Here is a 16,295-nt window from a genome sequence, read left to right on the forward strand (position 1 = left end):
TGTTTACAAGGCCTTCTCTCAACAAGCCAGGGTGGTAGTGTAGATCTGTGATCCCAACAAAGCAAGAGGTTGTGGGAAAGAGGCCTGCCCTGGGCAAAAATGCAAGACTCTATAAAAAAAAAAAAAAACTGAAGCAAGAAATGGGCTGGGACATGAATCAAGTGTGAGGCCCTAAGTTCAAAGCCCAGTGATGTACACACACACACACACACACACACACACACACACACACACACACACACACACACACACACACAACCAAAACACAGGTGTGCCTATAATTCCAGCCCTCAGGAGGCTGCGGCAGGAGGATCTCAGGGGTCAAGGCCTCCTGGGACAGACACACAGTGAGACACTGCCTACAAGGTGGGGGTGGGGGGGACAAAAACCAAAAACAGAGAAGGTTCTACAACCTCTGCCTAGCCAAAGCATCATAAGAAGATGTTACTTCGTCACTCTCAGTGGGAAGCCTGCCACACACCCTGCCTTGAGTCAAACCAGACATGCAAGGCTGGGGTTATAAGGGGGAGGGGGAGGAGGATGAATCCGGAAGGACAGGCAACCAGGCCTGGGTGAGCAGGAAGGGAACAGATGGCACACCAGCCCTGGAGACTGACATCCCAGTAGAAATGTTCACTTTATCTTCAGTCGGGTGCCAAGGGCCACCCTGGCTATCAGACACTTCATATGTGGCCAATATGACTGAGTAGTTCATTTCAAATTTTATTTAATAATGATTCATTTAATAGATGCATCTAGGTTGGTGCATTGAGCAGAAACTTCCAGTTTTAAGCAGAGACACACACAATAACACCAGGCAATGGTAGTTCATGCCTGTAATCCTAGCTACTCAGGAGGCTGAGATCCTAGGATCCCCGTTTGAAACAAGTCTAGGCAGAAAAGTCCCCGTGAAACCCTTGTCTCCAATTAGCCACCCAAAAACTGGAAGTAGAGCTGTAGCTCGAAGTAGTAGAGTGCTAAGCTTGAGCAAAGGAGCTCAGGGACAGTGCCCAGGCCCTGAGTTCAAACCCCACAACCACTGCCACCACCACCACCACCACCAAAAATCAGATACCACACAGGGCCAGTAGCTCCAGTATTAGAATATAGGTCTACATTTCAGAGCTGCAGAAGGAAAGGCCTAAGTGATCCCTTCTCTCCTTCCTGTACAACACCCATCATATAGCAACATCTCACACAGCTCCTCAGCTGTCTGTGCTCTGGCTCTCCTGAAACTTTCAGTTCATTCTGGAAAGAGTGGCACCAATGGCAAGGGCTTAGGAATATATAATTCTCCCCAAATCTTTAACAACCTGTTCATACACGCCTCAGATAAGCCCAAATTCCAAGAATAATAAAAATGTTTTAAAAAAAATACTGAGGGGCTGGGAAGGTGGCTCAGTGGTAGAGTGCTTGCCTTGCAAGCATGAGGCCCTGGGTTCGATTCCTCAGCACCACATACACAGAAAAAGCCGGAAGTGGCGCTGTGGCTCCAGTGGTAGAGCGCTAGCCTTGAGCTGAAGAGCTGAGAGACAGCGTCCAGACCCAGAGTTCAGGCCCCAAGACCGGCAAAAGAAAAAAAAAATACTATGAGTTTTGCTGGTGCTAGTGGTTCACATCTAGCTCCCCAGGAGGCTGAGATCCGAGGATTGCAGCTCAAAGCCAGCCTGAGCAGAAAAGTCCATGAAACTCTTGAATTAAGCACTAAAAAGCTGGAAGTGGAGCTGTGGCTCAAGTGGTAGAGCACTAGCTTTAAGCATAAAACACAAGCACAAGCTGGGCGGCGGTGGCTCACACCTGTAGTCCTAGCTACTCAGGAAGCTGAGCTCTGAGCAGCACAGTTCAAAGCCAGACCAGGCAGAAAAGTCCATGAGACTCATCTCCAATAAACCACTAGTAAACCATGGGGCTGGGAAGGTGGCTCAGTGGTAGAGCGCTTGCCTTGCATGCATGAGGCCCTGGGTTCAGTTCCTTAGCACCACATAAGCAAAAAAGAAAAAAGTCGGAAGTGGCGCTGTGGCTCAAGTGGTAGAGCGCTAGCCTTGAGCTGAAGAGCTGAGGGACAGCGCCCAGGCCCAGAGTTCAGGCCCCACGACCGGACCCCCCCCCCCAAAAAAAAACCACTAGTAAACCAGAAGAGGCACTGTGGCTCAAGCGGTAGAGCACTCTCCTTGAGCCGAAGAGCGCAGGGACAGCACCCAAGCCCAGAGTTTAAGCCCCACGACCAACGCCCCCCCCCCCAAAAAAAAACCACAAACACAAACAAAAACAAAAACTCAGGAACACAGGCCCTGAGTTCAAGCCCCACAGCCAGATCCCCTACCTTCCAAAAATGAGTATGAGTTTTGGTTGCTACCTTATCAGTACATCTGGCTGGGACAGGGAGGGGGTAGAGAGTCCTCAGACTACTCCACTGCAGAGAGCAATGGAGGCCCCTCCCTGGGGGTATGAGCAGTTCATGTGCTGAGGACACAGGACAGGCTGGAGAGTCCTGTAGAACTCTTCTCAGAATAACAAACCCATGCCTAGGCACTGATGGCTCTCCAGAAAGACAGCGCTCAGGCCCTTACCAACTGGGAAGAGTATGGAGAAGAGCTCCGGCTGGCCTGGCGTCCCTCTGGGGAAGGCGGGCCATTGGAAGGCAGGACTACCTTGCATGACAGCTAAGGTTTCAGTGTCTGAAGTCACCGTGCGCTCTGGCCTGGGGAAACGATGTCACCCACGGTAGAACTGTGGTCTCCGTGGACACACAGGCCAGGCGCGGGGTTGGAGTGGACGGCGGTGTTTGCTCTGAAGTTAACCCCTCCCCACGGCCCATCCACTCCTTTCTATGGGCTTGATGACATTTCATAAAAATCAAGCATGGTATCAGCAGCAGGAGAACATCATTTAACGAGACAAATTGCAATAGCACTCTTCATACAAACACGCTTTTAAAGTTTACCACTCTGATCCTATGAAATTAGACAAAGCAATTATGGACATGGCCACCCCATGCCCTCCCCAGCCCTGCTGCTGCAGGGAATGGCTCTAATGGAGACGTGGTCCCTCAGGCTGGAGAGGCTGCCTGGGCACAGGAAGGCAGAAACAATTATCATAGTGGGGTTAATTAATCAAATGAGGAAATGGGGGGGGGAATCCATCTTGTTGGAGCAGACTGGAGCGTTCAAATGCAGAGGGTACAGGATAAACAAGACAGTGCATACTTGTCTGAATTCTCTTTTTCTTCTTTTCTTTTTGATGCCAGTCCTGAGGCTTTAACTCAGGACCTGGGCACTGTCCCTGAGCTATTTTCCTCAAGGCTTGTGCTCTAGTCCTGTACCACTTGAGCCACAGCTCCAATTCTGGCTTTTTGCTGTTTAACTGGAGATAAGATCTCTAGGTCTCAGCCTCCAGAGTAGAATTATGTGTGACTACCTGCCCCAAGCTGAATCCTTACTTTTTCTGTGTGAAGTTAGAGGATACATCTGTGACTGAAGTTCAGCTCTGTGTTTGGAAACTAAGAAGACAGCAAATGCTTTAAGAATCAGTGCATCTTCACCATAGCCAAGGTATGGAATCAGCCCAGAGGCCCCTCAGTGGATCAAGAAAATGTGGTATAGATCCACAATGGAGTTTTATTCAGTCATTAGAAAAACATGATACTGTACCATTTGTAAAGAAATGGAAAGACCTGGAAAACAGTAACTGAAATACAATAGATTCAACAGAGATCTCAAATAGTATAATTCCTTAGAAGGTCAAAGTTCAACAAAATCAATGCCAAGAAACAGGTACTTGAAAGGCGTAGGATGGGGTCCTAGGGAGAGGAGAAGGGGTGGTGGGAGAAAATCAAGAATTCAACGCATGGTTTATAAAATTAAGAAAAGTGAGGGTTGAGTGAGAATGTTGAAGGGGATGGCATTGAGCAAGCTGCATTGCATTCATAAACTGCTTTTCTAAATGATTAAAAATAAAAAGTAAAATTGAGAATCAAAACAACAACAACAAAAGAATCCACGAGGAAGAATGAACAGGTAACCATTACGAGTGATGAACATTTATCCATTCTTAGCATTTTCCCCCATTTTACACCCCCCCCCCAACACTTACAACTTCTACACTATGCTTCACATTACAACACATATAATCGCTTGGCTGAAACTTCACCATGTGAACCATGCCTCAAGCCAAGGATGTTTTTTGTTTGCTTGTTTATTTTGTTTGTTGCTATTTATACAGTTATACTACAATATAACCTTTATGGATCTTGAAAAGGCTGGTTAAAAAGCAAATTTATTAAATATTCTGCCACCACATCAATTTAAAAGGCTCTTCAGATTTTACAAAGAATGAAAGTTACTCAAACAGAATTGACCTGAATGTTTTACTGTACATACAGCAGTGGAATGAAGCTGTCCAAGTCTGTGTCGTGTTCTAAAAACACACTTTTACATTAAATATGGATACCTTAGAGTCTCTGCTGAACATTTTGTCTGTTTCTAAAAAGGTATGAGGATCCATTTCCTCGCAGCTAAAGTAACTACAGCATACATTTTGTACATAGTTCAAGCTTTAATAAACATGAAACTGTGTCCTGTTAAGTTAAATAAACAATTTAGAGGCAATGCAAATAACCAACAGAATTATAAACAAACATGATCAAACACAGTATCTCTGAGGAATAGGATAAGGTGACTTTAACCATCCATTTTGTGGTTTCTATATACATAACTGGTTCAACAATAATAACTAACAAAAACACTATTAGCAGCTGGGCACTGGTGGCTCACACCTGTAATCCTAGTTACTCAGGAGGCAGAGATCTGAGGATCATGGTTCAAAGCCAGCCCAGGGAAGTAAAGTCTATTAGACTCTTATCTCCAATTAACCACTCAAAAACCAGAAGTGGAACTATGGCTCAAAGTGGTAGAGTGCTAACCCTTGAGCAAAAAGAGCTCAGGGACAGCAGTGCCCAAGACCCAAGTTCAAGCCCCATAATTAAAAAAAAAAAAAGCTTTAAGGTTAGGCATGTATGATTTACAAGTAATCAGAAAAAATTAAAGCTAGCAATATGAGATGTAAATTACCAAACTATTTTTATATGAAAGGAAATTACTTAATACAAGGTGCCATGGATCACACCTGTAATCCTACCTACTCAGCAGAGAGAGATTAGAATCATAGTTCCAGACCAGCCCAGGCTAAAAGTTAGTGAGATCCCATCTCAACCAATAGGCATGAGCCTGTAGCTAGGTAGAAGGCCATAGGTAGGTAGAACATGGTCTAGACTGACAAGGGCCAGAATATGAGATCCTATCTAAAACATACCCTGAAATGCAAAAGGAGCTGGAGGCATGGCAAAGGAGGCAGGACTCTTGCCTAACAAGCACAAGGCCCTGGGTTGGGGGGATGAGGGAGGAAGGGAGAGAGAGAAGGAAGGAAAGGAAAGAAGGAAGGGAGGGAGGGAGGGAGAGAAGGAACGAGTGAAAAAAGATCATAAATTCAATTTCAGTCTTGCAGAAAATTAAGGATGTCTTCTTAAAATTATATTATTTATTGTCAATAATATAAGCTTCACTAAAGACTATAATTTTGCTTTTGAAAGATTGTAGTTGATACTATTTATTTATTTGCTTTTTTTTTTGCTGGTACTGAGGCTTGAACTCAGGGCATCTCAAGTACTTGGCTCAAGACCACTTGAGCCATGGCTCTAGCCCAAGTGTTTTTGTGGGGTTTTTTTGTTTTTTGGGTTTTTTTTTCTATTTTGGAGATGGAATCATACAGACTTTTCTGTCCTGGTTGCCTTCAAACCTCCATCTTTCTGATCTCAGCCTCCTAAGTAGCTAGGATTACAGGCATGAGTCAGCAGCACCTGGCTAGTTAACACCATTTAGATAAAATTTAAAGAGAATCACCCTTTCTCCTTCCCTTTCCTTTTTTTCCTTCCTTCCTTGCTTCTTTCTTTCTTTCTTTCTCTTTCTCTCCTTCCTTCCCTCTTTCTTTCTCTCTTCCTTCCTTCTTTCTTTTTCTTTCTCTTCCTTCCTTCCTTCCTTCCTTCCCTCCCTCCCTCCTTCCCTCCCTCCTTCCTTCCTTCCTTCCTTTCCTTTGTTTCTTATGTGCCAGTCCTTGGGCTTGGACTCAGGGCCTGGTCACTGTCCCTGAGCTTTTGTGCTGCAGGCTAGCATTCTACCACTTGAACCACAACTCTACTTCTGGTTTCTTTTGGTAGTTAGAGATAAGAGTCTCATAGACTTTCCTGCCTGGGCTGACTTCAAACCATGACCTCCAGATCTCAGCCTCCTGAGTAGCTAGGATTACAGCTGTGGGCCACGGGCATCCAGCTTCTCCTTCTTTTAATGGTAGGTACCACACCACAAGTGTTTGGTACAGGGTCATATCTAAGTATTTTTCCTATTATAAACATCATAATTATTTGAGTGTCTAGTACTGGTTAAAGGTCCCAGTTCTCTCACCAACAGACTTGAGTTTAGGTCAAACTTACTGTTATGACAGTGGGATGATTACCCCAAATCTAGAAACCTTCCTGTCTTGATCTGTAAAATGGGAACAGGATTGACCTAGTCCCTAGGGCGGGATGAATGTTACTGTGCACATACTATCTTCCCTGTGGGCCCTGGATAAAAAAGACCAAGATCAATTTCAGCTAACTTAATGGACAACAGCTGCAGTCAGTTTTGTGTCTTAAGGGTTTTTTTTCCCCCTCCAAGTCCTGATAGTTTTTCATATTATTTCAAATAAAACTTCCTAAGTGCAATTCCATGCATGCTTGCTTTAAAATATGGAACTGCCCTCCCAGGTAGTTTCCTCCCTGAAATTCTTCCCCAGCTTCTGCTGCTGTAGCCTCAACCTGAGCTCCAAAATCTTCTCATCTGGCCTAATATTTACCATTGCTTTCTCACCCTGATGTCCAGTTTCTAGATTTTCTTTCAGTGGTGGGGTTGAGTTCTTTGCCTTCATCCCTCTCCCAGCTAGGCTGGCAGGGACTCGGGGCATGGTAAGTACTCAATCAGTGTTCGCTGCTGCTGAAATAAAATAGGAAACTGCTATAAAACCTACAAGGCATAGTGGAAATTGAAGGTGTTAATTGAAATGTCACTTTTCATAGATTAGTCATCACCATTGTGATGAGAGAGCTCTGAAGTGCATCAACAATGAGGCCAGGATTCTGCCAGGTGATCTGTCTTTCATCCTGGCATTTGTCATCCGATGAATCTTAAATGTTTGCTCCAATTTAATATGAACCCAAGGAACAGGCCATGCTCAGTTCACCACAAGAGTAACTTGTCAAATGCCTTCACCCTTGATGGGGGCTGTTCAGACCTGTAATCCTAGCTACTCAGGAGGCTACAATCCAACGATTAGGGTTCAAAGCCAGCCCGGGCAGGAAAGTCCATGAGACTTTTATCTCCAATACACTGCCCAGCCCCCAAATAAAAAGTAGAGCTGTGACTTAACTGGTAGAGCACTAGCCTTGAGCAAACAGAAACAGCACCAAGGCACTGAGTTCAAGCCCCAGGACGGGCATACACACAAAAATAAATGCCCTGACCCAACTCTGAAAGCAAAAGGATTTCTTTTATTCTTTGTTTTTCTTTTTTGTTGGTCCTGTGGCCTGTACTCTGGGCCTGGGCTCTGTCCTTCAGCTCTTCAGCTCAAGGCTAGCACTCTACCGCTTGAGCCACAGCACCACTTCCAGCTTTTTCTGCAAATGTGGTGCTGAGGACTGGAACCCATGGCCTCATGTTTGCAAGGCAGGCACTCTACCACTGAGCCACCTTCTCAGCCCTGCAAAAGGATTTCTTAGCTGGACTTTGGGAATTCACTTCCATACCCAGCTACTTTGGAAGCTGATGATCCTGATTTGATCCCAGCCTGGACAGAAAAATTCACAAGACTCCAAAATAACCAGCAGAAAGCTGGACCTGGAGGCATGGCTTAATAGTAGGGCAATCACTGAAGCAAGCACAAAGTACAAGGCCCTGAGTTCAAACCCTGGTGGTACTGGCAATTAAAAGAGGGGAATTTCTCAAATGATAAAAAATGCACACATTTTTCAGTCCTGTTCATGTGAATATCTAAGTAAATTTTAAAACCTTTTCACTAGGTTGCATGAACTTTATTTGTGAGAGGGCAGGCGTATTATTTTTTCTTTCTAAGGATCTCTCTCTACCAGTGTTAGAACAGCTTTACCCAAAGAAATCACCACTTGGATTCCTACTGGGCTTTCCCAAATCAGAATGTAAGGTGTCTATGACCAGATATCAGTTGGAAAAATAAAAAGCTGGGTCCCTCAGCTACAACTGCAATTTATACTGTAGCAGTGTGTGCTTACTTTCAACAGAAACATGATGCATTTTGTCAGTAGGGCACGCTTTATGCTGTATGCTTCAAATATGCCCTGATGTTAGGAAGTATTATAATACTCGGGGGGGGGGCACAATGCTGGGGTTGAACTCAAGGATTCATGGCTAGCACTCTACTATTTAAGCCATGCCTCCAGCCCAGCATTTTACTGGCTATTTGGAGAAGGAATCTCATAGATTTTTCTTCCCCGGGCTTACTTAGAATATTAATCTTCCAGATTTCAGCCTTCTGAGCAGCTATGATTATAGGTGTGAGCCACTGGTGCTTAGCTTCAAAGACTCTTCTTCAACAGTAACTTGCAAAGATCTTTTTGTTTTGTTTATCTTGTATTCATTTTTGAGACCAAGTCTCATAATATAACCTAGGCTGGCATCAACATTGTGATCCTCCTGCCTCAACCTCCCAAGTACTTAGATGTTTTTTTTCAGAGATCTTAATAAGCCATTCCCACAAGGTTATCTCAGAATATCTACTTTCCCCTCTTTGCCTCCCAAATTTATCACAGGTCAAGTTTGAACTCATTAAATCAAATATTAAAGGCAATCACAAAGATGATATATTACAAAAAAGCACATCATATACAGTGAGAGGGGGAACGAAGGGCAAGCTTTATTTCTTTGGCTTTTTAATTGTTCCCTAAAGGAAGGGAAATCTGCTTTGAATAGTTCTTCCAGGTGATCATTATTAAAATTGATATTATTAAATGCCCCTGTGGAAGGAGGGAAGGAAGGAAAGAAGGAAGGAAGGAAGGAAGGAAGGAAGGAAGGAAGGAAAGAAGGAAGGAAGGAAGGAAGGAAGGAAGGAAGGAGGGAAGGAAGGAAGGAAAGAAGAGAGGGAGGGAGGGAGGGAGGAAAGGAAAGGAAAGGAAAGGAAAGGAAAGGAAAGGAAAGGAAAGGAAAGGAAAGGAAAGGAAAGGAAAGGAAAGGAAAGGAAAAGAAAGGAAAGGAAGAAATTAAAACAACTAGCTAAAGGATCCTTCTTTCCTCTTCTACTTTTTTTCCCCCTGAGACTGTCTTGCTATATAAATCAGGCTGATCTGGAACTCAGTATGTAGTCCGCACTGACTTCTAACTAATAATCTTCCTGCCACAACTTCCTGTGTGTGGAGATTACAGATGTGTGCCAATATGCCTAGCACTTTTCCATTTTTAAAAACAATGTTGTACTGGTACTGGGGCTAAAAGTCAGGGGCACTGTTCCCTTAGATTTTCACTCAAGGCTGGCACTTTATCACATGCCACAGCTGGATTTTTGCTAGTTAATTAGAGAGATAAGAGTGTCACAAATGTTCCTGCCTAGGCTGACTTCAAACTGTGATCCTCAGATCTCAGCCTCCTGAGTACCTAGGATTACAGGCGTGAGCCATCAGTGCTCAGCTCTCCTACTTTAAAATATATATATATATAATTTCTATATAATATAAATATATAAATTATATATAAATATATTTATATATACACACACCTTTCAGAAGAAGATGAAATTTTGATAGGTAAATTTAAAATGTGCTATTTGTATCTTTACTTATGGATATTTACTGTTTATTAACAAGAACTTCCAGAGGACATACCATCTAGACCTTAGAACAGCTAAGAACATGCCAGATGTAGCCATTGCCTCTGCTTCCCTTGTTGCTAGGATGGCACTGAATATCTTTGCTCAGTTATGGCTCCTGGTTCTCTAATTGGTTCCTAGAGAAACAAGTTCAAGGGGTAGGTGAAGATTGTTTGTCTGGGAGTTGGAGAACTGCGCTATTTTTTCTCTTGTTTTTACATCAATTTTATACACAGAGCAACCTGTGTGAGTTAACAAACCCTCACAGTGCCAACTGTTCCAGGAATCATATTCCTTCTTACATGTACCAAAATCTCATATCAGCAATGAGTTCTGGGTTAAAGAAGAGTATTTACTGTTTGCACCTGTCTGTAAGGCTTTGTTACAAATTAAACAAACACACACACACAAGTGCTCTGAACTGAGCTATCTTGTAACCCATATACAAAATGTTTCACGAGAAGAAAAAAAAAAACTTGCTTCTAGAGGGCCAAAGCTGCCCATGAACTATGAGTACACAAATGCCATGGGGGAAAGTTAAGACGGGAAATAGTCTTGATTTTCATGAGAAGATATTTGGAGGACTGAGAAGAGGGCTGCTCAGAACACAACCTGTCCATTCCAAAGTCTTGCTTCTGCGACCATCCCTTTGCTATCTGAGTCCTTCCCTGGTCAGGTGAGCTCTCAGTACTGAAGAAGGGAAGGCGTAAGGGTGCTGATTTCTCTTCCAGCAGCATTTGGCAGCAGCATCTTTACAGTCTTCATGAGAAGTGTAGAGATCCCAAAGCCAATTCCAGGTGACAGCATCATCAGCGTCCCTCTCTCCTATAGGAAAATGATTTTCAACCATCATTATTGACATTTCTCAAGTATTCACAACAAATACTTTCTACGTATTAACTCACCTAATCCTTACAAAATCCCTAAGTGGTAGGACTTACTGAACCCATCTTATGAATGAGGAAAAAAAATCACATCTTGGAAAAGTTCAGGTTATTTGTCCAAAACAGCAAGTCATAGACCTGGGATTCAAATACATGCTCTCTTGAGTCAGAGATGGCATCTTCATCTCTATACTCTGCTGGCAATAGGGTAAATGGCCTATTGGATAGTTACAAATAAACTATGTAAGCTAGCTTTTATAGTATAAACTGTCTTTTTTGTTTGTTTTTGGCTGGTTGTAAAGTTGGGGCATGGACATGGCCATCCCTGAGCGCTTTTGCTCAAGAACTAGCACTCTATCACTGTGAGCCACCGCTCCACTTCTGGTTTTCTTGTGGTTAACTGGAGATAAGAGCCTCACGGACTTTCCTGCCCAGGCTGGCTTTGAACTGCAATCCCCAGATCTCAGCCTCCTGAGTAGTTAGGATTACAGGGGTGAGCCACCAGCTCACCCACCTGGGGGGAGAATATTGAAGTCCTCCACACAGAGACTTTCAGAGAGCCCAACATAACTGAACCCATGGTCAATAGGAGTTACCTGTTGACTGATGTCTCCTCTGTTGTTTCCTTTCTGTTATGAGGTAACACTGAAGTTAATACCCCCATGTGATGGTATTTGGAGCTGGGACTTTTAGGAAATGACTAGATTATGAAGATAGAGCTCTCCTAATGAGGACTGCTGCCCTTACACAAAGACACAAAGTCACTTTCCCTTTCTCTGTTTTCTGCAATGTGATCATCCAACGAGAAGTAAGCTCTGAGCACCTTGGAATGGGGTCTTATGCCTGCCCAGTTCATTGTTCCCTACTGTGGTCTCAATCATCATTTCACCACTTCTTCCTTCTCTCCCTCCCTCCTGGAAGGTATTCCATACATCTTATGAGCTTAGTAAATGTCTAAATGGCTGACAGGAGGTGTGCCTCAAGCACCATCTGTGAGCAAAGCTGAGTGTTACCAAAAGGCTGTGAGTTCAAGCCCCAGTATTGGCCAAAAAAAAACCCAAAAACAACAACAACAACAACAAACACAACCACGGGAAAACCCACAAAAATGAAAAGAAAAATAACCTAAATGTTCTGCAACAGAAAAGCCTCTCAGGGAATTTAATTCACTATTCCACCCAGAATGGATTGATTCTGACATGTTTGTATCTCTGGTTCATACCAGAAGTGACACTGAAGGAGACCCTACAGGGAATTGGTTTTTAATTTCTGTGTGTTTAACAAATATTCATTCTTCCTTTTTTCCCTGTTAAATAGGTCATCTCCTCTCTTTTTCACTGATGTTAGATTTGGCCATAACCTTATGTTGGCCAACAGAAAGTAGGTTGAAATGGAAGTATCTCAGTTCCAAGCAGACATTTTTAGAGACCCTAGAATTTATGCCAACACTTTGAACTCCTATCAATGTCCATGTCTGAATATGGTGAAAGCAGCCATTGCTCCTTTATCTGGGTCCTAGAATGAAAGACAAAGAAAGTAGCATAAAGACATAGCACAGCTGACTCAGATATGAGACCGAAAAAATTAAATATTTCTTGTAAATCACAGAAGTTTGGGGATAATTTGTATAGCTACTTGGTTGCAGAAAAGATCAATAACATAATATTCATGTATTTTTCATATAACACTGTCCTTTTAGTATGTATTTGTGTCTGTGTCTTGGATAAGGGTCATATAAATCACTTTTAGACTCCAAAGCAGGAGATAATACTTATTTGGGGTAAAGTTTTTTCCTGCTTTCCTTCTAAAACCATTTTGCTAAGTTCTCCCTGCACACACAGGAGTTTAGAAAACACTTTTTACATTGTTATTGTGGAAATGTTTCAGACCGAAATGTTAAATATCCTGTTTAATGTTGTAAAGCATTGTCTTGATTAGAGACAGAGACCATATCCACTGAGGTTATGAAGACTGAAATGGTCTTTCGTTTCCTGAAACTTTAGACCCTGAGCACAGAGAAAAAAAAGCACAAAGTGAAACAATCCTCATTTCAGGTACTGAAATGTATTGGACATCAGAGTTAGCTCCAGGAAGAAATTCTGTGTACAGGATCTTGCCCAATGTAGCAGAGGAAGGAACAATTGTACCTAATATCTCCATTCATATCTTCCTTTTCTCTACTTCAAAAGAGGATTTGTAATGGGATTGCAGATAAAATTTCAGTATATTGCTCGCCTACCATGTACCAGGCCTTGGTTTTGATCCCCAGCACTACAAAACAAACAAATAAAACAAAAGAATGTTTACAAGCATTTAGACTTAGTTGTATTGTTTTTGGGAAGAAATGTATTGCTTTGGGTCCACTTTCTACTTTGGGACAAAAGCATTCTATAGGGAAATTGCTGCATTTAGAAAAACAATGAAGAGTCAGAAAAGATGCAAGCAGCATCAGGTAACCCACCACCCAGTTGCCCTTGAAGAACTTGCTAGCATTCCTGAAATGCCTAGGAATGTGCAATATAAGGCAGCGATGGAAAGCAAGTAAAGCAAACTTGGTATCAGACTTTTGAAAAACATAGGGAGGAATACTGACTATGAAAATATCTACAGTGCAAGCTTTGAGTCACAGTACTCTAGGATGTTGGTTGCTTGTACTGGATATGGTGATGGAATGAATGATGTGTGTCTTAGTCCATGTTCTGCTCTGCAATAGAATACCAGAGACTGCATACAGAAAGCTTATAGAAAGTTATTTTCTTATCATTGTTGAAGCTGAGAAGACCAAGATCAATGTGCTTGAATATAGTGTCTTGTCTAGTAAGGGCCATGTTGCTGGCAGAAGGCAGAAGTGTCAGAAAACAAACTAGCTGAAAGGAGTATAATGACATTTTTCGGAGGGATGTTATTTCATTAATATGAAAAGAGCCTTCAAGACCTAGTCCTCTCTTAAAGGACCCATGTCTCAATGCTACCTCACTGGCAACATTGGGGAAGAGATACATTCAAGCCATAGCAGTGTAACTGCCTGGAGAATGTTCTGATGGGAAGGAGGGAAGGGAGACCAGTGGGAAAAGGCCTTTCAATGCAATAAGAGAGAGAAAGGACTCATCCACACTGCTCAACTTCACACAGACACAAACTGGAGGCCCTTTGATTTAAAGATTCATGAATAAGGAAGGACTAACACAATGTACAGGAGGTGTGATTCCAGTGTCGTAGAGCCCAAATCCTAGTACTGGGGCAAAGAAGAGAACCATCACAATATCAAAGCAGGTTCCAGTGAGAATGAAGCACTTTCCTTCTTCAGGGGAACTGGAACAATCCATTGTAACAGTGGAGCTGGCAGGCTTCAACTCTGCATCTGGATAAGGTAAGGACATTCAGAGAAAGCATAAACATAACTTTATTTTTTTAATTGTACAGATGGGAGGTGTTTGGCTTGTGAAGACATCGAGTCACAGCAGTCCACTCTAGCCTACAGGTCTTTGGCTTCTGCCTGTGAGCGTGAGCCACAGAGCTGGTCCAGGGAACCCATTCTAGGTTCCCTCTTGAAAGCTGGCCGTCCTGGGCTTGAAACCAGATCTAAAATCAAAAGAAACATATCCATGTGTGTGTAAAAATTTAGCCTCAGTATCAATTGGACAATTGCACAATCAAAAAACTTAATCACTTAGCATTTTAGCTTCATTACTCATTGATAATTGCAATCACTGACCTGAATACAACACTTTTGACCCCCACAATAGTGCAAGATATAAGTTTCTCCAACAGAATGGCAAGTGGTCAGAGCTTCCCCTAAGGCCAAGCCTTTTTTCCTTCCTTGCTCCTGTCACTACGTTCTTTTGTTTGTTTGTTTGTTTTTTTGTCGGTCGTGGGGCTTGAACTCTGGGCCTGGGAGCTGTCCCTCAGCTCTTCAGCTCAAGGCGAGCGCTCTACCATTTGAGCTACAGCGCCACTTCCGGTTTTCTGGTGGTTTATTGGAGATAGGAGTCTCACGGTCTCTCCTGCCCGGGCTGGCTTTGAACCGCTATCCTCAGATCTCAGCCTCCTGAGTAGCTAGGATTACAGGCGTGAGCCACCAGCGCCCGGCTTGTCACTACATTCTTTATCTCTGTGTTTGGGATTCTCTTAGATGAAAGTGTTTGTCTCTCTTTCGCTCTTTGAGAGCATTCACACTCTGTGAAAATATGCTCCTTCCTTTCTGTTTGTCTGTTTATCTGCTTTTCTTGCTTACCTAATAAAGCGCTGCCAAGTTTCCTTACCATCGTCACTTGTCCAGAAATTCGCCATCTTGGTCACATAGTAGCTTTCAGGCGACCCTCACCCACTTACTCCCCCACTTCTTCCAATTGTTCAGAGGTCTATTTATATGCCAATGTGTCTCTTTACCAAAAGTGTTTTAAAGGTAACCAAGATTCACCTGACTCCATGGGCCAAAAGAGAAAGGGGGGGGGCAGTTTTAAACTCAAACCACAAAGACGCTCATCAGATTTGGGTATGAACAAATGGGTCTAAAAGTCTGTTTCCCAGGTATGTAAGCTGCCTTTGATACAAAGCTGACAATGGTTTCAATCTTATTATTATCCTAAAGTGATACATTCAGTTAAAAATTAACTAGATTGTTTAATCTGTTGCAGTTTCAAAACTCTTATCATGACCACTATTGAGTTTTGTCATTACAGATTTGATCTTCTGCAGCATTTAGTCAGACCAACGGAAGAATAAAGAACTCTTGCAAGTATTTATGTCAGTTTTTATTCTTAATAAGTTTCAGGTAAGCCCTGCTTAGAAACTATTTCTATTGATCTCTTTGTTGCTTCAACTGGAAATAAAAAGGGTCTACTGGCACCGACACTCACTTGATCTGTCAATCATGCCCCCTCCAATTTGGGATTGAGCTAACTGGGACATGCCATCCAGTAATGAGCAAAAACACCAAATGGGACATCATCCCTAGCAAGGAAAAGAGACCTACCTGGGCATCATTGAGGGATCATCCAGAGGCAGTTGGGAAAAAACTGCACAGATAAGAGGGGATGGTGTTAGACAGAGTCACTTTGTACTTGCCCTTTCAAAATTAATCAGAGCCAGGAGGTCAAAAGAATGTCCAGCACATTGTGTTTGTCCTGAATCTTAGACTCAGGACGGTTTGTCTTGGTACCTCCCTGGGTCTCCCATATATACTCTATAGTCCAGACATCCGTAGTCCAGTTATAGGCAATGATCAAGGCCTCTCACTGGACCCTTAACCACTCCACTCCAGCCCCAGCTTCTGAGGGGTTATTCTTAACCAGTCCACAATGCTCTTCCTTACTCAGTTGCCAGATGTTAATCAGTCAAGAAGAAGTCAGGGACACAATCCACCAACTCCAGGACCACCTAGAATACAGCAGACAAGAACTAGCCAAGTCATCCAATTTTTTTCTTTTCTGCCCTGAATGGATGACTGTCCCTCTTTCTGCCATTTGTAGGCCCTCTAATGATATTTTT

General features: G+C 42.9%; 1 non-coding gene across 1 annotated transcript; it reads right to left on the reverse strand.

The window, feature by feature from the left end:
• Positions 1-10,208: 10,208 nt before the first annotated feature.
• LOC138817388 (small nucleolar RNA SNORA40) lies at positions 10,209-10,337 on the reverse strand. The gene has a single exon (XR_011368844.1). It is a non-coding gene; the product is annotated as a small nucleolar RNA SNORA40 (small nucleolar RNA).
• Positions 10,338-16,295: the final 5,958 nt, after the last annotated feature.

The sequence above is a fragment of the Dipodomys merriami genome, unplaced genomic scaffold (genome assembly GCF_024711535.1).
Source record: "Dipodomys merriami isolate MVZ:Mamm:240054 unplaced genomic scaffold, mDipMer1.0.p SCAF_7, whole genome shotgun sequence".
NCBI classification, from domain to species: domain Eukaryota; kingdom Metazoa; phylum Chordata; class Mammalia; order Rodentia; family Heteromyidae; genus Dipodomys; species Dipodomys merriami.